This window comes from Falco naumanni, chromosome 3 (genome assembly GCF_017639655.2).
Source record: "Falco naumanni isolate bFalNau1 chromosome 3, bFalNau1.pat, whole genome shotgun sequence".
NCBI classification, from domain to species: Eukaryota; Metazoa; Chordata; class Aves; order Falconiformes; family Falconidae; genus Falco; species Falco naumanni.
The window spans coordinates 23,433,129-23,455,265 of NC_054056.1; positions in this window are offsets into that span (position 1 = coordinate 23,433,129).

Consider the following 22,137-nt stretch of genomic DNA (forward strand, 5'->3'; position numbering starts at 1 on the left):
AACACTTTCAGCCAAACAAAACCTTGTACAAGGCAGTGCAGAACAGCATGTATAAGCACCCACTGGTTCCTACTGGAAGGCAAAGCCCAACCTAATGGAAGTGCCATGAGCTGTGAGAGGAGGTGAGCTCTGTGTTGGCTGCTAGGCAGGAGAGGAATTCAGGCAGAACGATACCCATGTGTTTATAGGGACGATATATGTTATTATTCCTTCTCCTCGTGAGCTTTGTTTATTTTTTCTGGAATGGGATAAAGAGAAGAAAATTTGGACTTAAAAATAATTTGCGCCGTCTGATATACAAAGATAATACACATGGCAGCCTAAGACACAGATTACGGGAACACACAAATATATATTTAAATACGTATTATTTTTAGACACATAAGAAGTATGGAGAGCCTGCTCCTCCAAGCAGGGGAGTAACTGTGCTCAGGAGCGATTTAGCTGACTTCAACAAAAATAAAGTGATGTTCATGAGGACCCTTCGCATGAGGCTTTGAGCACTCCCTTTTTGCTTGAAGGAGAATTAAGCACAGGCTTACAGTGCTTGGCTGGATGCTGGCCAGGCTTATTTCAAGATCTAGCCCTGAGCAAAGTGTGTGCTTCTTCCTACAGGCCTGAAAGGCACAGGCGGTCAGAAACCCTCGGCTTTGTAGCAGCTCCCCCTTTCTACGGCAGTGGCTGAGCTGTTAAGGTCTTTAAAGAATGTCACTTTAGATGATCCACTTTCCATCACAGTGGGCCTAAATGCAAAGTTAAAAGGGACATGCCTGTGTGCGTGTGTACGTGCGTATTTATGGCCCACGGCAGCCTTGGTGAACGCATTGTTGTACAGAACAAAAAGTTTGGGTGCTCCTTTTCAAAGCAGATACGTTACATGCAAAAGCATTTAGGTGATGGTCCCAAAATTAAATATATTTCAGGAAATGAAAGGGCTGAGATTCTCCTAGCAGTTTCAGCTTCCTTGCACTATTTGTAGTGTAGCTGTTAAGACATGTGTATTAGTGCACAAAAATAAGTTCCCTAAGATAAAAAGAAGGGGAGGGTGAGCAGAGGAGCCAAACAGGTTAGAGAAGAAAAATTCCACCCCGATTGGCACGCTTTTTCTCATCCTTTCCTAATGAAAGCCAGAGTGTTTTGGATCAACATGGAAAAGTTTCGGTCCAAATGGAAAATATTTACCAAGAGCTTCAAATGACTAAAAGCAATGTCCTGTAACATAAACTGCAAGGCCACTTTCATTCTAGCGTCGGGCAGGTCTGTGTCGGCAGCCTGCCCTTGTGAGCGATCCCGCTCCGTAACCATGCAATAGGCAAACAGCCATGTGCAAGGATAGGGAAATGCTGGACTTTATGTTCCTAAAATCATAGTCAGAAAGGGGGAAAAATAACATTCAAAACTAACAGGGAGTTGCAGTATTTTTCACATAGAAAATTGCCTATAAATAAGTGATTGTTTTCTATTTGCATTGAGGCATAAAAATATTAACTTCACTGAGAAACAACGCTAGGGTAGTATGCTCGATAGAGTAGCTATGTTGTTGTAATTGGAAAAGAATACTGGTGAAAACGGATCTGAAGAGGCTTGTGTTTCATTTGGCAGGACTTTTGACTTCAAGGAAACAGGATATCACAGCACCTTGCGGCGGACAGGACTAGCATTATAGTGTGAAGGTGTGGAATGGGAGGGTGGATATGCCTGAAGGTGGTCCTCAGACATCGCATACTAACATTTTCCTTGTCTGTCGCCCTCTGTATTTAAAATACAGTCTCAGTCATGACATGTGATCGTGGCAGAGCACTATTGATACTCTCAGGGTATTTGTTCAAAATATGGACCACAAAGGGACAAATTTTCAAGTGGAAGTAAACGATGATGATGATGACAGACAGGCTTGACAGCTAAATGTGCAACAGCATCCTACAAGGGCTTTGCTGTCTAGTCTTCCCGAGCCAAGCACTGTCGGCATACTCTAAATGTTAAGTTTCTCCACATAGTGCGTGGTTGCGATGATAGGGGTATAGGAGATCACTCACTGTGCCATCTGCATCAGCAACACATTTCACAGTGCGTGCCTGACTCTGCTCCGCATGGGCACAGATGTTACACAGGTAGCACACCGTATACACGGTGATGCAAATACACACGTACATTATATTAAAATTTTATCTATTTATCCCACTCTGTTAGGTGGAGCTGGACACAGGTAAAACACCAATACGGTCTCAAAAAGAAATCATGATTTTCTTACAGCTATGCCCTTGCTCTTCACCATAATGCAGTCTTGAAACCCTTGGGTCTGAAGAAGAAAAGTGACATCTAGTTGGTTTTAGTGTCTGGCTACAAGCGTTCAGGTTACGAGCTTCCTTGAGCCCACTGAAAGGCAGCTCTCAGGTTATTCCCAGAGGCTTTAGCAGGGGCTGGATGCCAAGTTTGCACTTTAGATGTGCCCAGAGTCCCCCCACAACAGCACCACCATGCAGAGCAATCCCACGGTCCCCACTTTGTGTTCCTCCCCATAACCAACTCCGGTCTAGATGGGACCAGGATAGAAATACCCATCATGCCGCTCCGGTTGGATGGCATTTATGATCACCTTGAATGTAATGCTAGCTTGGGATCTTCCAATACATGGATTGGTGTGGCTAAAGCTCTGTTGAGAGCTTGCTGTGCTCCAGTCAGGCTCTGGAATAAAAACTTGCTTTCCAGAAAAGCCTTTGTTGGTCAACGGAAGATAAAGTCTCAGTCATGACACCAGGCATGGGTGAGCGTGGAGGGTGCTCGACAGGACGTCAGAGAATTGCCTGCCTGCTAGCGTCCCTCCTGCCAGGCTTTTTGCTGATCCCGCTGGAATCTGGGAGGAGAGGAGAGGGATGGGGAGGGAGGGGGCAAGCGTTCTGCCCCCGATGGCAAGCAGGGCACTGTGCAGTCATTTTGCATTAATAGGAAACCCAGCCTGAACAAAACAAATGCACAACCAGGCAGCTTTTCCTCATTTAAAGGGGCCCAGCTTGTTTTGTAACAAGAACCAACTTTTCTTGTAAAACCCAGGCATGGGTAGCTTTTCTTCCTGCCAGCCGATCCCGTTCCTTGTGCTGGCTGGGGAACTGCTGCCCTGCCTTGTCGCTCCATCCCTATGAGGCACAAGCACACAGCCCTGGCCAGGCCTGTTGTTTCACCATCCCGAGGGGACTATTCCAGCTGCACAGCCTCAGCCAGAAGACGAAAGCTTGACCGATTGGATTTAACAAGTGGGAGTCCAAATTCTCCCTCCCTCCCCTCCTCTGTCCTGTCCCCTCCCTCATTTCTTTCTTCCTGGAGGCTTCCAGCAAGCAAGGATTATTGGAGCAGGATTTTGGGAGGCACCTGACATACAATAGCTTTTATTACACAAGCCTGGGCCAACAACCAGCACCCCTTCACTGCCCGGGCTCCACAAACACTCTGCCGAATAAAAGTGAACCGCTTGTGCCAAAAAATGGTTTGATCTTTACGAGTTTTCAGAACTGTTCCCCATAAACCTAAGGGTGCTCTGGGACTAAGGGAGAGCTCGATTGTGTGAGGTTGAGAAGTCAGCTGGGGCCGGAGGACATTCGGCATCTCACAGGGTCAGACCCTTCCCACCCTGGGTGCAGCTGGGCTGGGTCCTTTACCATCGACCCCAACGGTGCCACCGTCTCACCCATGACGCCTGTCAGGGCTGGTGGCAGGGGTCCAGCTGACCACAGCAATGCTGGGTTGTATTTGGAAAAAAGCCAGATCTCAGGGTTCATTATCCTTTGCAAATTGCAGGGTAAGGATGAGGGGAAAAAAGAAAGAACAGGAACCTTGACCACTTTAACAGCAGCAGGGCAGTATTTAATTTTCAATAGAGTACCTAAAACAGACTTCAAAGGGCATTTAAGCTGACAGTTTTATTTTCTCAGGGAGTAGGAGGAAAGATGAATAAGCAAAGAGTCAGATCTTTCTCAGAATAATTGCAGCCTTGACATATCTAAATTAGTTTGTAAAAAAATTCAGGGGCAGTTGATCTTATTAATTAGAGATGCACCAGGGCTGTAATACCCAGTTACTCAAAGGCAGCCTGGAGCTACTAAAATAAAATAAAACAAATCTTCCTTCTTCTCCAGTGAATTCAGAACACACTCCCCTCCCTCTCCCCTTTCCCCATTTTAAGTAAAAGTCATAACGAGCACCTTCAGTTTGGAGGGGGAAGGGAAGAAATGTCTATTAAAAACATGTCAGGAGTTCCTCCTCCCACCTTACATGTTTCATTGCATTTATGATGGATTGCACTGTCGTACACGTAATAGGTTTTGTTACAAATGAGTGAGAAAACAAGTATCTCCGCATTTAAAAAAGCATTACTTAAACACTATTAAAATCCTTTGATGTTGGGTTTTTTGGTGTTTTTTTTTTTTTTTTTTCTGGAGGAAAATAACCAGTGTTCTTTCTGAGTAGGTTGCAGATGCTCCTTCACTGCAATAATTTTTCCTTGCGCTCTTGAGCCACCTTTGTGCAGAGCACTCTGCGGGCTCGGGAGGGGAGCATCCACCTTGGGCAACTCTGAACCCACAGAGGTGGGAGAAGAAATCCAAGGGGCAGGAGAAGAAAAGTGCAAGGCTGAGCCTCGGGTGTCCTTAGATCCCAAGAACATCATGCCTGTCGTGTGCGGCGCATAGGCCTGTGGCATAGCTTTCTGTTTCTGTGGTAGGCAGGCACAAGCACAGCTCTGCCCCAGAGAACTGCGTGGGGTGTGAGCTGAGCTGGAGCTACAGTGACCCCAGCGTTGTGGCACCTGCACGGGGTTGAAAAGGATGTATCAGGGTTGAAAAGGATGTATTGGGGTTGAAAAGGATGTGTCGGGGTTGAAATGGATGTATTGGGGTTGAAAAGGATATGTCGGGGTTGAAAAGAATGTATTGGGGTTAAAAGGATGTGTCGGGGTTAAAATGGATGTTTTGGGGTTGAAAAGGATGTGTCGGGGTTGAAAAGGATGTCGTAGCTGCATAGCATCTCTGACACAGGTCCTCAGGGCTTTGAAGGGCACCATCTTCTCCTTTTTTTTGTTTGAAACTTATATTCAGAGAAAAACATGCTCCATTTCCCCCCAGAGTCAAAATCTTCAGGGAATTAACAGGGCTAGAATAGAAAATAAACTTGCTTGTCCTTTCCTGCCTTAACTCATGATGGATGCCTGGTAATGGGTAGACAAATAAAACTGTAGGCTTGTTTGGGCTTAGATGACCATGCAATCCTTCTTGCTTTTGGAGCTCAAGGAGAAGACGCTAGGAACGGAGAAGATGTGTCTTTCTTTCCATAAAAGCCAGGCAGCTGGCAGTAAAGTTTCCTCACCCCAGGCTGCCTATGTCAGGGAGATCAAGACTAAACAGAGAGGGCAAACCCCAGCTCCTTCTAAAACAGAGACACCTGTTGTGGAGGGGGATGCTTTGTGTGGCCGTGCTGGCAATAAACTCACTGGGACAGGGACGACTCAGTAGCATGTCGAGCTCATGCAGCTCATTTCCTAAAATATTTAGGATCAGAAGTATAGTTAAAATTATCATTCCTAATGAAGGGGGCAGGAAACATCTCTGCTCTTTTCATCTCTTTCTTCTGTAATTGAATTACAGCTGATTATTTCCCTTTGTGAGCTGAGCCTGACCCTGATGAAAATAAGAGCAGGTCTTTGGGAGCAGGGGGGAATAAAGCACATTCCATGTCCTGCCCCTAAGGGCTCCCTGTTACTCTGAAGCATCACCTTATCCCAGGGAGTGGGTGGAATTTTGGGGATCCTCTTAGGAAAACGGTGCACTACATTTCCCAGCTGAGATGGCATTTTTAGTGCATTTTGAACAAAATATTTAAGCAACGTTTTTTAAGGCTACAGGACCTGAGCAGACAGACCTGCAATAAACCACCCAGAGAACAGCACCAGAGGGAGCTCGCTAGAAGTGAAGGCATCCGAGACTACTGAAGGAAAAGATTAAATGGCCACGAAGAGAAAAGCTGTCTTTTCTCGTGAACCTTAGACAATGGTGTCACAGCAGCTGAGAAAGCTCTTTGAAACCCAGCACGGATTTCTGTCTTGGTGACAGAGTCAGAAGGCAGACCAGAGCTGGTCAGGCCTAGTGCTTACATGCTCCTCCTTAGTGCTACCATTGTGTATTGGTGTGGACATAGCAAAAGAGAGCTAATTTGTCAAGAACCTGCCATAATCCTTAACAGAAATTCATCATTACACAGCGTTGTTGAGTTTTGGGGCAGTAAACATTACATAAACTAAACTAACAGAAATGCACTGGTATAGGGAGCATGAAAAAAGCATCTCCCAGGTTGCTGAGATGCTGGAGGGGCTGCAGTTCTCCTGCTCAGCTGGACCCTGGCTCACTGTCACCCCAACATTTTGTCAGGAGCTACCTGGAATGAACAGCAGCAAACAGCTCCTAGCACTCATGGCTGGAGTCATTCCTTTTCACAAGAACACCAGTGGCATTTCTAATCCTCATTCTTGCAGAGTCAAACGTGACTCATGCAAACCTAAAAAGTTCAAAGCGTGGTTGTATTTTTTTTAAACAGCAGAATTCAAACTCAAACTTGAAAAGTAGTTCGTTACTTTTTTTCTAAACATATATTTTTCAATTTTAAGCAAGTACATGAGTTTGCAGGGAGGGTTTTTGACATGGTTTTTGAAAGCTGATGTTAGCAAAATGGATCTGGAGAGGATATTGAACAGGAGCAAAGAGTGACTGTTCCTGGAGTGATGACTGATGCTGTATCTGTCCAGCTGTGAAAATGAGGGGCCGTATACACATACACACATATAAATAAATAAAAAAATTAAAATAAACCTAACAGTCACATGGATTACAATAGTCAGGGATGGTGGGAGTACCAAAGCTATTAAAAAGCACAAACTTCTTACACATTTTGTCTGACGTTGGACACGGTAATCATAAAAACTGTTTACTCTCTATGGAAAGCCCAGGCCAGTTTCACAGAAGCAGCAAGACAAAAGGCAAACCCCTCTGCACAGCCACATTGTTTTTCTTGGATTTCATTCAAATGTAAAATGAAAACAAATTCCCATACCCAGGAAGCTGCGGCAAATTGTGGATGTCAGCTCTGAGTCCATCCCTGAGTGTTTTTGATGGAAGCCTTAGTCCAGGAAACTCTCAGCACGTGCTTGAGCCCCTTTCCAAATGTTTTCTTGCCACAGAGTTGTGGACCCTTTGGGGGTAGAAACTCTGAGACTAAAGGACAAAAGGATGTGAAAAAAGAACTGCAAACATCATCTTCCTCTCATAATGCCTTACCACAAAAGGAAAAAAATATAAACACCACGCGTACACCCTTATTGTAGTATATAACTATAGATTGTGGGGCAGAAAAAAAAAAAAAAAAAAAAGACTGTGAAAACTGCTCTAGAAGAAGCTGCCTCAGAGGACAAATTGAAGGATAAAAAGGTGATCACCGTTTGTTACAAAGAGGTATTTATTAAATCTGTCTGTCCAACAACGTACTCGGGCTTCTCCGAGGGTCACCCCTTTGTCCTGGAGGTGGACCAGCAATGGTGAGGTGTGACCCTGTGCAGCCTCCCCAGCAGCAGCAGTGGTGACAGGCAAAGCACCTCATGGGCAGCAACGAGGGACTTTCCCCATAGCACAGTGCCGTTGCCCAGCACCCTCTAACACATGGTGATGGACCTTCTTACTTACTCCAGGTGGTTCCCATCCACTTGTCACCGAAATTCAGATCTATCTCATTATCCCATGAGACTCCTGCTTGCATCCCACCCCAGCCACCCTTGGGCTGTTCAGATTGCACCACCTATGCTGTGGGACTGGGGGTGTGAGCATCCTTCCCAGCATGGGAGCAGGACCAGGGCTTCTTCCCTTCCCTGTCCACTGGCAGGACGCAACTATAGCCCGGCAAGCAAGGCTTCAGGAGCTGGGAGTAAACACATTGCCTAAAGTTGGGGGCTGAGGGATGCCCTCCATAAGCTGAAGGGGATCTGGCGTGTCTCCCTGGTGATGGAGGCGGTTGCCATGGTAACTTCGGGACTGCACACATCAACAGATTTTAACATGTTGGCAGTTTGGGAAGTGACTGTTTAGGCATTCCAATTAGGCTGGATATTTACACGTTTAAAGGTATCACACACTTGAAATAAAAATAAAAAAAACCCAGGAAGATCTATCCGAGAAACCCTAAGCCGTGCCAGATTAGAAAACAAGCCCTAAATATAGCCTTATCAGAGGCACATTTGGAAAACAGCGTCTAAACACAAGGAGGAAAGAGGAGCAAAAAAAGGAAAATTAAACTCGCACTGAAAACAAACAAGCCACTGCCCAAGGCTCGGCAGCGGGTGACACCGCTCTGCCCCATCCCCTGCCACTGGTCTAGCCCCAATCCTGGAGTGGGGAGCCAGACGCGGCCAGGGCCACCCTGTGCATCACCTCCAGGTCCCTGGAGGAGACCCCGGGTCCCCAGGTAGCTGTGACAGCCACCAGCCTTCGCCTGCAAAATGCAACCAGTTTGGCACTCTTCCTGCCCCTCTGCTTGGTACTGGTCTCTGCTGTCACCCCCTTTTCGGCATGCCACGGGTGTCATGACTGACTAAGTTATTGGAAAGAAGATGGAGGTTGTGACAGAAGGGCTGGAGGCGTTAAATATGAGGCTTTATCTCCTGGGATGGCAGTGTGAAGCTGTGGGGTACATGGTCCAACTGGAACCTTCAACTAAGATCAGCTTTGACTGATACCAACGGTGACTTTTTAATTGCTGTTTTAAGTGTCAGGCCTACCCACTCCTGGGAGCACATAAAGCACTTCACATCTCTCAGACCTTTTATTGCACACAATAATTGTGTTTACACCTAATTCAGATTTCCAAGGTGTTTATTTACAACTGGATAAAGCTGGAGATGTGGAGACAGACCCCAGACTATAAAGTGATGCTAATTAAAAAGGCCCCTTGCAAGTTTTGGTCCTGGAGCACCATCATGTTTTGAAAGGGAGAAAGCTCTGTGCCAGCCGAGTACAACAGCCCTCCTGCTGCACTTGAGGGGTGCCGCTGCAAACTGTTGCTGAGGAAGAAGAAACTGCCTCCAAATCAAGGAAGCCTGAAATAATTTAATCACACTGGGTTAAGCACCTCCGTGCAGGCAGGGGAGAGGAAAGATCCATGGCCACAGGCATCAGCTTCAAATTTGTGACTATTTTCCTTGCAGCCTTTTTCACATGCCAGTCCTTATCTTGGCAGAACCTCCTCCCGCCCCGACCCGCTGGCAGTTCCCACAAACCAGCCCTGTGCGTCTCCCTAGACCTTCTCCCCCTTCCCTCCCACCACTGCAAATTTACAGTGTCTATTTGTGCCTTCCTTCCCATTAGTGTTGAGTCCAGACCTAACACCCCCCACCCCGTGGCTGCCTGCCACCCCTGGCTACTGCTGGTACCCTGGCTGTTGCCCCTTCCCCCTTGTTCCAAACTCCCTTCTAGGTGACTCTGGCACATCCCTCCTCCAAAGCCACCCACACCCCCTCCTATCTCCTAATGTCAGTGATCTTCCCAGCTAGATCAGTCCACTGCTTCAGCTTGACTGGACAGCGTGCAGTGCCAACTGCTTCTTCACCTCATTTTTCTAGCCACCTCTCAAGCCCCCCCTTCCTCCTGCTTGCTGTTGTCTTGCCATTCAGCATCTCGCTCTAGCCTCCCTGGAACAAAGTGGTGAAAACAAGTGGCTATTCAACTGCCTGACCTTCCCTTCTGCCTCCTTCTCTACAGCTCTTGTCCTTCTAAAATGCAGGCGTGTTTCATCCTCCCCTGTAGCTCCTCCATCCATCTCATCTACCCTCTTCTCATTGTTTCTTGGCTTTTTCCTCTGCCTGCAGAAAGATGTCCAGTGACCCCCACCTCAGGAAGCACCATGGCTTTCAAATGCTCTTGCCTCTTCAGGTAGGTCCCCTCCCACCACCCTCTGCCTCCAGACACAGCCACCTATGCAGCCAGCCAACCTCTGCCCAGAGCTGTTTTCTTCCAATTGCCTCTTGGATGCTCTCCTGCCTTGCCTTCTTCCCAGAGTTTCTAACCACCTACTCTTGGCCAAAGGTCGGGACGCTGCTCCATCTTGAGCTTCCTTGACCCATAAGCCATCCATAAATCATGTGATTGAGGGCAATTTGCAGGTCAGGTTCCCTTGTCCCAGTCTGCCAACCTCACCACCATAGCCACCTTGCCTCTTACACCTCTCTTGGCTATCATTTCAAACTCAGCTGAGTAAAAACCCCAAAAGAGTTCCTTAACTCTCTTGATAGCCTCTTTTGGTTCACTTTAGTTATTGCCATGTTAGCCTCTGCTCAGAGCTGTGTGCTGCTATCTGGGCATCATGTTCATCTCTTCATGTTCCTGTCTCCTGCCTATGGCTGAGTCATTACATTCTCTTTCCATGGTATCTCTGTGTCACAGTATGCTGCCAAAATTCTCATTTTCCTGCATCTGCATCACTGCAACATCCTTTTATCTGGCCTCCTCACTCTTCTTCACCCAGGATGTTCTTAGAGAGCCAGTAATCCTTGCCCATTATTGTGATCCCATCCCTTTTTCCTCCACCGCTTTCCATTTCCCAATTGCACTGAATGTGGTGTCTTTGTCTTACATTTTCAAGCTGACCAACCTCGTACTAATGTCTCATGCTCAGCATCAAAACACTGTAAATTTCCAAACCAGCACTCCTCCCAGGAGTTCCTTCTCCAGTAAAAAAGTCTTCACATCGACACCTTATTAACCACCTTCTAATCTTTGGAACTCTTCCTTTTAATGGCATTTATGCAAAGCCCAGTAACTGTTAGCCCACGTTTGAGATCTCTGCCTATGGTGCTGACCGATACCATGCAGTGGTTTGTGTGGGCTCCACCATCTGCCTGCATCTGCCTCATCTAGCCCTCACACCCTGAGCTTCTCAGGACAGGGGCAACCTTCTGACTTCACTCAGGCTGACCTTGACTGCTTCTGCTTGTCCCCTCTAGGAATTTACATTGCAATAGCTGTCTCAAATTAGCTACCTTGACATAAAAACACAAGACTTGCCCTTAGATTGTTATAATGTGTCTAATTGCCATGGAAATAATTTCATTAGGTTTGTAAGGAAGAGAGGATATAAAATCAAAATAGTATTTTTATCAAATATCTATAAACAGAATAAATTAATTATGAAGCCCCTTTTACTCTAAAGCAAGATCTTTCTTTCTTTCCACATACCTTTCCAGCTTAATTAACTACCATATCGATAAGGCAATGAAATTATGGAAAGTTGCATTTACATAATAAAATCTATTTAAAATCAATCTAATTAAATTGGTGCATACCTCTAATGCAGACATTTAAACCAGTGTAATCCTTACGCGCACTGTTTTTAGCTAGCATTGATAAATCACCGTAAACTGATTTAAGCAAAGGATTAAATTGGTTTATATGCATCTAATTAAGATGTTTGTACTGGTTTAGCTAGATCCATATTAAACCGATTTCTTGAAAGTGGTGCAAGTTTTTTGTTTAAACTAAGCGTTGGCTTCCTTTCTCTTCAATTCCCTGGCAAGTCCCAAGTCATGGTCTGCAGGCCATTCACTGGTGGGGTCTTGAAAAGCCGACAGATCACATGGCGCTAATAACCCCCAGCTCATTTCCAGGCTTTCAGACTCTTTATTGCTAGGAGGAACTTCAGGTCAGTAAAAACAGCAGGAGAGAAGGAGGAGCAGTCAACCTAAGCTGACCCCTGTCTCAGGAACTCACCAGCCTAGTGAGGCTGCGAGGGTGACCCCAGTGAATGCCTCCCAATGCCTTTTAGAGCTCATCATCCCGCAGCTTTCAGATCCTCTCCCATGAAAATTCCTTATGAATCAGTTAAACTGTGGGACGGCTCATTTAATACCAGAATGGCGCTACACTCATCCTCCTGAAAGCCATGTGAGAACATGCTCTGTTCTTCCAAGTTTGCTCTGTTCTTCCAGGTTCAGCGTGCATGAGGATCACTGCTGGGTGAGGAGGAAAAGGCTTTGCAATTTGTAGACTCTACTTTCACAGTTTCCTTATGAATATTAGAAATATTCTCTTTCACACTGAGCTGCAGATCCTCTGGACATTTCCAAATTTATCTCTTTAATTCCCAGATCAATTCCATTGCAGTTCAACTTAATTTTTGCAGGATATTAAAAAAAAAAAAAAAAAGAGAGAGAGAAGAAAAGCAGAGGCCAGTTTTGGGACAGTATTTTCTTGTCTCACTGTCTTAGCTATTGTATTTCATCTGCACTATCCTGCATCTAAGGGCTTTGTTTGACTCAGCTGTAACCTTTCAGAGCTTCTGAATGAAGACAAGGAAAGTCAGGAATTAATCTTTATGCTAAAGCTTTTTAAGCCATTTCAATCACAACATTTCTTAACCTATAATTTGGCATAATATTGTGGGGTGCATCATGCTGTGGAACTAACTGTCCTTAAGTTGTTCTATTTTAACGAGCAAATTTTTTCATTTTAAGGTTATGTCATGGTGAAAAACAGTCTTAATTTTAATGAAACAATTTTTTTTTTCTCTCTTTGTGTTTCTGTGGTGAATGTATCGGCCTAAAGCCTTGAGGGTGCCACTCTTTTTTGCAACAGAATGTCTCACTCATAATTTAATCATTCACTTGCACAGAGTAAATCTGTAGCCCAAATTACTCTGAAGTGGCTGCCTAGCAGGAGGGACATTTATGTCCATTACACTTTCTTATCCAAGCGATGGCAAAGCACAACTAGGGGATGTGACACAATTTTATAGGAAGCCATTAGGCTGATCAAGGAACACAAAGATGACAAAAAGGTGACTGTTGTACCCCTTTTGAGATTATAAAAAATACATCTACCACTGTGTTATTTTCAGTGGAAAACCCACAAGTTGCACAAAGCTGTGGGTTCGTAGCCCAGTTGCTAGGAAGAGCTAAGGCACCTGCAATCTGACTTAATATTTTCTTCTCAACACTGTTGGTCTTAGTCTTTGCATGCATGATGCTTCTAATCCGCTTGCCAGCATATGCTTAATGCAAAATGATCTGAAAGAGCTAGTTAACCTTGTGGCTTAGCACACAAGCGGAGATTTATGTCTGCAGAACAGGAAATTCACGAGAATGGCAAATGTCTCTCACCGTTACACGGGCTGCTGGACATTGCTAAACTGACTTGGAAGGAGTTAAAATCCTGACGTGGCTGACTGTGATTTGCTACAATGATTACTTCCTTCTTGTTTGAATTTTTTTTTTTTTTTTTTTTTTTTTTTTTGCCAGGAGAGTGTATTTAGACCTAAAACCCAACAAGCCATGGAACCTGAGAATCAGATAATTGAAGCATAAAGCGGATCCTGCTATGCAGAAAGCGGTTGTGTTTGTGAGTCTGCCCTATCAACGGCAGCGATCTTCAGCTCTAAGCTCAAGCACAGAATACTAGCTGAGTGCCAGTGCAAGACCATTTAAACTGGGAGTAAATCATAGGGTAAAAGCTAGCCATGTGCTGAAGCATGCTTGAATGTCCCAGTCAACAAGGCTGGGACGAACGCTTCTGGCGGAATTGGGCTTGGATCCGCAGCACACAGGCAGCCACCTGAGAGCAGCGCGTGTACCTGTAAATCGGGACTTTTTTAAAATTCCCCCAGCTGCATGCTAACAAATGTCATCAGATTCAACAGACGGCAAATCAGGTAGGAAAAACACAGAAACCTTTTTTGAAAATCTGCCAAAACAGAATCATCTCGAGATCTAGCTGCCATTTAGCGCACAGACTATTTTGTGTGACAGGGCGGCAGATGAAACCGTGCCAAGCAAACAGCTTCATCTGGATACATTTCTAATCAGAAACCATGGATAACAGAGTCCTCTACAAAGCTAAATACAGATCAATAAACACTTTATAAACCGGTGAAATAAATCTTAGCCGGGAATCAAGATTTACAGTAATCTGAGAGGGCTCCTTAGCAAGGATGCTTTAATATTCATTGCTTCTTTTTTTAAGGGTACATTTGAAAACATCCCTTTACAAAAAGGAAAGCTGAATTCTGTGCAGGAGATCCCTGGTGGGGGCAGAGTCCTTCCCCTGTGCTCATCTCACAGGAAGATGTTACCTACCTCTGCTCCAGTACTGCAGAGTTACACAATATTTAGAAATGTCACCTCCAGTTTCCAAAACCTGTTGACCTTAAGCCCACTGACTTATTTGGAGATTTGTGCTTTGAAAAAACGTCTCATATGTTGACAGCTATAGATATGTCTCAGCTAGGATACCGTGTGCTTTCGAAAAATGGATTCAGAAAAATTCCATTTTAAACCACTGGTCTAGGCAGAGCAGGTTACCTTTTGATGTGATGACTGTGCGTCATGTAAGTGATGCCATATAAATTATATATATACACTTAAGTAATATAGATATTTATGCATATAGAAATATAAACATACATTTTCTGGGTAAGCAACAGAAAAAGAGAGAAATACCTACTATTAAAAACAAATCAAAAGCTCCATTAGTTTGGTGCATGACTATGCAGGCACTTTGTTTTCCATGTGCTACTCAAAGTTGTGAAACTTCATCACTGTGATTTATTTGGGAAATAAAACCCCATAAATCCTGCTGTTCATCTCACCCAGTGTGATTTTTCCCTGGTCTACCCACTCCTTGGTGCTGCCTCTAACCCATGGTAGCCTAGATGCTATTTTACTGTCCCCCTAACCTTCAAGTCCTGAGTTTATTATAATAATTTGCATTCTAGCTCATTGCCATACTCTCTGCACAGCTCAGGAACCCTATTTCATTGATATCTCTGGGAGTTTCTTTGAAGAGGTACTGGAAACCCCCCATACAATAAGATTTTCTTAGCTTTCATTCAACAGTTGGGCATCTGAAATTCCAGTACCTTATCTCAAACCTAGAAACTTCCAGGACTAAAAGCTATTTGATTTTTTTATTATTATTATCGCTGTCGCTAGATGCTTCAGTGGAAAGGGAGAAGGAAAGCCTTACTAAGCCAGCCTCGGTGAAGATGTCATCCTAACGCCGGCTCGCTAGAGAGCACTTTAAACCATGGGACCCTAAAGCTTTACATTCCTTCCTGGGAGCATTACCTTTAAGCATAACCCCACCTTTTGCATATAAAACAGTCCCTGTCTGAATAGTTGCTGAATTCATAGCCTTTGTGCTTTACTCTGGTAACTAAGTTTTCACATTCTGCTTACGGGAAAACACCCTTTCACCACTTCCGAATTTACCACCTTTGGATTTCAATGACTATTTCGGCATTTTTGCTTTAGCTGACAGGGAAGAGATGCTCCCATTCAACTTTTTCTATGCTCCTCATTCTTTCATAGACTTTTATCTTCAGCCCTCTCGTTTATCTTCTTTCCAAGCTAAACAACCTCAGTCTTTTCAATTTCAAGCATGTAATGTTACATTATATAGTGTAAGGCCAGCATTTATCTAAGCAGCAGCAGATAGAAAACATGAAAAAGAACCCTGAATTTAAGCACACAGCCTGCACCATCTGCCATAAATTGTAAGAAGTCAATTAAAAAGTTCTTTAGCCAGTATCAGTAATGTGTAATGGGAGCATTTACTTGATTGCTAATGACTGGGTTTACATGATGCCTCAAAGCGTCAGTTGTAAGGGTTGGCAGCAGCACAGCATTAGGACTGCGATCATCACTATAAATTAGGTTTATGTTGATATAATTAGCAGTTGCAAGCTAAAGTAATATTTATATTGATCCTAGTAAAATCAATACTGCACCAGTGAAAACATACACCAAAAGTTCATGTGGCTCATGTCATGGGATTCCAGCTGTTTGCTTGTTCCAAAAGAGGGGAAGGTGGAGGAGCCTGGCAGTGTAGCTGTGCTCAGGGCCGCTGCGGGGGCCAAGCCTGCTGCCTTGGGTCCTCTCCCCGGCTGGGAAGGATGGGGAAAACCCCATGGGAATCCAGCCCCAAGTATGATGTAAGATGCACAAACAGCAGGGTGTGATGTTTATGTGCGTTTGCTTTAATCCTTCCCTGACACGCATTTACAGAGTGTTGCCAATGTTGGTTTTGGTGTGCTAAAACACAGCAGAGTTGTTCTCTCCTAGCCTGTTGCGCAAGGATTGGGAAGAGGGGAGCCTGCGGGATCGCCACCGGCTGGGAGCGCGCAGGACGAGACGGGATGGCCACGCGCCTGTCTCCGGCTTGCGCCTGTGTTTAATTAGTTTGCTCAGGAAAGAGCTACTTGAAACTGCATCGTTTGCTATTTGGATTGCTTCACCTCTCCCAGAAAGCTGTCTCTTTGTTTAACAGGCGCTTAAAACTTTATGCTTTTGGTTCTCCAAAATGTCTCACAAGACGTCCTTTCACTTTGGTACATACCCCAGTGCTGGCAGCAGTTTACATTAAACCTCAGCTTAATTGCACTGTATAAATAACATTTATACTGCAGGAATAGCTACAGGCCCCAACTAAGCTGGGGCCCTCTGGTGCCAGCCCCTGTACAAAGAGCAAGTTAATAATCTAGCCCTTGGAGCAAACAACTCTGTGTCTTACTGCCAGGTACTTGAGGTACAGGACTTGCCCAGACAAGTCGCAAGTTACATTTCTGCAACTCTTGGAGGGGCTGAGATACTGGGGAGCTGCCGGCTGAGCGCCCAGAGCCTCCTGCAAGATGCAGCTGCCTGCTCATCCCCGGCTCCCTGGGCTGGACCGACAGCGTGCCACCAACCTGGGCAGTGGGTCACGCCGAGCTGAGCCTTGCCTTTGGACCAGACCTTGAGTCTCCTAACTCCAGAACAAAGGAGAGGATATGTAGCAATAGTGTCATTTTTTTGTTGTTTCTGACTGTGACAAACAGCGTGATGTATGAAGAAGAAATTACCAAGAAAAAAACCCAAACAAACCCCAACACCCAACCAACCCACAACACATAATTATTTTAAATTAAAATGGCTAAAAAGCAAAACGACAACAACAATCAGGCTGAACACACTCCGGATTGGAACAAAAACAGGAAGATAAACACTCCACTGGCCGAACTCCACCGAAGTCAATGTTTTGCTAGCAAAGAATTTGGCTCCGAGTTTCCCAACAGCAATAATAAAGCAATAGATTTATTGCCTAAGTAAAAGAGCAGATGCTGCTTTATGTATTTCAGTGCTCTGCTCCCCAGGCCTTCCTCCAGGTGAGCCAGTGCGATCGCGAGGATATGCTGCTTGTCCCCAAGGAACGTGTTGATGATGGTCAAGTGAACGAAACCAGTAAAAATGTACTTCAGGCAAAACAGAAAACAAACCTGCAATTAAAGTTCCAGGCTATGTACATTAATTAATGTACATTATGTACTATGTAATTAAAGCACATGGCTATGACGGTGAGGGGACTTAACAGCGTTCCTGCCAGTTTTCACTACATGTGGCACAGAGAAGAGTGTGATTTGGATGAAGAGATGCCATCTACCTCCAACTAACAAAATCAGATATAACCAATTTTTCCACAATGTACCTATATGTTCACACTCACAGAAGCAGCTTTGACAAGAGCCCAGTGTCCTTGTCACCAACTTCATTGCATAGCCCATATCAGGAGGTTTTCTGTTTGCATCTGCTCTTCCACTCGGCCAGTAAATCTGTTGTTTCGCCATTATGCTGATGTTTGGAGAACCTGAGCTTCGCTCAGGTGTCCTGAAGGTCTTGCGTTGCTGTTTGTGGGTCAGCCTCCAGAACATGGGGTGAGGGGAGGTCTTGGTGAAAATACAACACATCTGATCTGTTTTCACCTAGACAGTAAGACCCGAAGGAGTAAAAAGCACAGCTGCCCATGAGAATGCAAACACCAATTCCCACCTCATGGAGGTTGCTGAACCTGGAGACAGCCGAGGTGGTGCAAGCGTGAGCATGTGGGATGGAGCTCAAGCCTGGCACTGCCATGTCCCTGTGGCTCAGAGGAGAGCAGGAGCAGCCACAGTGTCATTTGGCGGTGGTACCCCCACTTCAGCTGTGCCCCCCTCCGGAGCCAAGGATCCGTCACTCTCTGCTGAATCACCAGGGGAGCTGATGGGGGTCCACTGATCGTAGCCTCCACTTTTTCAGGACAACAAGGCTGTTGATAATATTGGGTAATTATGATTTCAGCTGTTTCAAGATCCATAGCATTTTATTCTTTCTCTTAAAACATAACTAGGGGAACCAGGGGAGTAATTCTGAGCCTTGTTAATCAGAAAGGGCCTTTTAAAGTGTCACACTGTCAATATAAAACTTTATGAAATTGCATTATAAATGCCAGGTTTAGACAACGAGTACATTTTAATAATGTTTTTCAATGCAATCTTACTTCCACCCTTGCTAATGGAAGGCAGATAACTGAGGATGGACGAAGTCATAAAAAGATGCAGAGGTGTGAGCCTCTCCTATGGGGCTGGAGATACCCTTGGTGGAGGCACCAGCCCCCCCACCCCATAGCCAGGAGGTCTGGCTCTGCACCGCCTGTCAGCTCCTGTGGCTCTGCCGAGAGCAGGGAGAGGGCTAACAGGCTACTTAATGGGTGGATAATCTTTCCATGAGCAAAGGGATTTGCCAGCATTTAAAAGGGGCTTTTAGGTGTTATGGTCAATGAAAGTGGGTTTAGCTTGCTCAGGATCCCTTGCTGCAATAACGCAGATATTTCAGATCCCAGGCTAGCAGTTACACTGCTCGGCAGAGCCTCGTATAGACACCGCCTGGCTGCAGCCTGGATTCAAAGGCAATCTCCTAACACAGCAAATGAAAACTCTTCCTCTGCTAGCGAGCAAGCTGCAGCAGAGAGTGACAAACATGCTCTGCTGCCCAAGGCAGCCTGGTGCTCTTGCATCCCCGTGAGCCAGCCTTTCCCAGTGCTCCAAACTGGGAACTATCTGGGTTTTGCCCACCGATGCCTGCAGCGTGCCCTGCAATCCTGACATCCGTCCAATGTGCAATTCAGAAGTTACTGTGCTTTGCACAGGGAAATACCACTGAGTAGAAGCAATAGGTCTCCCCTGTTTAGCTAATTATTCATGCACAATAAATACATGTTTAAAGCATTATACTGATATGAGAAAGATGAAGTTAATCAGAAACCACTTCCTGCTTATGAAGAAGTTGGAAGGAAATCTGTAAACAGAGACCATTGTGACCCCAACGTCCTTTACTCTCCTCTCATATCTCAGAGGTGAGATGTGAGACGTTCCAGAGATGGAAAATTAGGAGAAGACATAGACATGGACACAGACACACACATTCATCATGCAGCAGACTTTGCTGGTATATAGTGTTTTCTAGGATTTAAGTGTGGAGGCCATTGTAGTTACATTCAGGACAGAAATAATTCCTGATTTCCAAATAAGATGCAGCTCAGAAAATGCCCAGCCCTGTGCAGAGAATGGGTTCCTGCCTAGAGGGACAAGCAGAAATGACCACAGCAAATGGCTCAGAACTTTGCGTGGCAGCTGGTTCCCGCAGTCAGGAGGAGGCTCCGTTGCTGTTATTTATCCAGAGGATAATCATGAGCATCTCTAAGGATCTGTTTATGCTTGGAAGCTGTCATTGCTCATCTCTGGATTAAATTTGACTTTGTGTGGGGATAAAAAGCCTTGTCCAAATCACAAATATCCTACTTTCTTCCCTCACGCTTCCCCGCCCCCCCCCCCCCCCCATATGACCTGGCAGTCTCAGTCTGCTCTAGCTAACTGTTGGCAACAGATGTATTTCAGCTTGGAACGAGCTCCTCTGCAACAGGCTGGAGATGGACACCACTTCATTTTCTGCAAATGGCTTTGCTCCTGGCAGTCATCCCTCCACCACCACACACTGCCCAGCCCATGTACCTGTTCGTCTCCAGTGCTTTGAAGCTGTGGGGATGAGGAAGGGCTGTGTGAAGAGGAAGAAATGGAGGGATGGAGGGCTTGTAGTGGGTGCCAGCGGCTTTGCCATCAGGAGCAGCCGTGTGTGTGATTTCCACCCCTTTACCCTCCCATCTGCCTTTACACAAAACCCCCTTCCCAGGAGGGTGAAAGGGCATTTTATAAATACAATTACAAAACTGTTGGGATCAATACCACGAGGCAGATGGATAGCCCAGCAGAAACAGATAGATTAGATGGTGAGATAAAATAGATTAGTCAAATTGATTTTGGGCCGGTGAGATAAGGTCCTTCCAGAGCAGGGTGCAATGGTGCTGGGGAAGGATGCTGCTGTGACCCCTGCACCCTTCTGCTGCTTTCCCACTTCCTCTCCCTTCATCCCACTTCATGCTACACTGAAGCAGAACAACAACAAACAAAAAAACAAAACAAAACAAAACAAAGAAAATGCAGAGATAAACACCACTAGGTGACTCAAAGCCCTCCCCTCCCCATCCTCCCCCCTTCCCAGCCGCCAAACAGGAGCTTTCAGCTGGGTGTTTTTCTTCTCCTTTCTAAGTCAGGGTCCCAAAGTTTGCCACTGGCAAGAGGAACAATAGAAGAAGCTGGGAGCTGTGACTTTGAGTCCAACAAAAATGGGGCTTGCCGCCGAATGCTCCCCTTCCCGAGAATCAGCACGGTAGAAAATTACTGGCTTGAGTTATCCAGGCACATCTAGGAGAATCACATGAAACCCTGTTTTACTGGGTGGCTCGGCAGAGAGTTGTGTGTTTTATACATATATTATAAGCATACTGGCCTTTCATTTTCATTGCAACATGTCTGCCCACACACATCCCTCTAGCAAGACTGTTGGGAATGACAAATCTACCCAAAGCCATACCTGTCCATCAAAACACAAGGAAATAATAGCAAGTACTCCCTAAGTATCACATAGCCAATTTACCATTGCAGGAGAAACCTTAAGTTTTGGAACACTTTTGAGTGCTAAATTTCACAATCTCTATAGGTTCATATTTAAATTCCTTCTACTCCTTCCCCCTCACCCCACCCCCACCCCCAAGGGAAAAAAGAAGAGAAAATGAAAAATCCAGAGACACTCTGGTTTTATAAATGCAGTTCCATCAGCGGTGCTTGTAAATTCTTTTACCTTTGGCTATTTGGCTCACATGACCGACGTGCCGCATGTTACAAAAAAGCCACTCTTGAGAGGAGAACAAACACGCCACTTTTTTCAGTCCCAGCTGCCTCTGCCCTATGGCTTGTGCCACAAGCCAGGAATAAATGGATGGGCATTCAGTGAAGATGGGGTGGGGACAGCCCAGCCTTGCTTTATGCCCTGAAGGACTGAGACCTTTGCGTGCAGATCTTGCCAAATGGTCAGGGCCCAATTTAACTAACAAACTTAATTAAGCGCCCTACTTCATGTTACAGCAGTCCATGGAGTTGCATCCCCCTCTCCTTCCTCCCTGCTGCTCGTGTCTGCAGGCTGCTGGCCCTTCTTACTTTTGACCTCATGGTGAGCTAGTTTAAGGAGCTCAGCTGGGAGAAAAACTAACTGTGCAGCAAGAAGAGAGGCACTCGGTGCTGGCTGAACCCACCGAGACGGCTCACCACCGGCTCAGACAGAGCCAGATGGGAAGGGATGGGTAGTCAGGGACATGAGATGTATGGGAGGAGTAACATTTGAGCAGCTCATAGGTGATTAATTCAGCTTAGCTGTAGCCTTAAATGACACCCTAAGCTTTAAAGGGCCCAACCTGGGTGTCTGGCATGAAGAATTGATAAACTTGATCCCTGGTCCTGCAACGAGATTTGTTGTTCCCTTATAAAACAGCACCAGTTAGAAAAATGCAGGTTTTCTTATGACTAATTTCCGTACAAAGAAAGATTGAATTTACCAGTTTTCCTTTGAAAGGAAAGACTGGATAAAAAAAAAAGGCCCAAGTCAAAATACTTCTGTCCAGAAACCTGAAAACTGCAGAGTTTCACAGTGTTCAAGAGACCCTTGTCCAGAGCCCTGCCCTGAGGCAGGATCAGCTGTGCTCAAAGTCTTCCCTGATAAACATTTCTCTGGCCTCCAATGGTGAAGACGTTGCCTAAGAAAAGGTTAGCCAAAAGTCTCATGCTTCCATTCTCCCCCATGGCTTAGGCTGTTCAGACATGTCTCAAAATATATCCAGTTGCTGTGAGTACAGGCAGGAGCTGGTTTAATCAGGAAAACTCTGT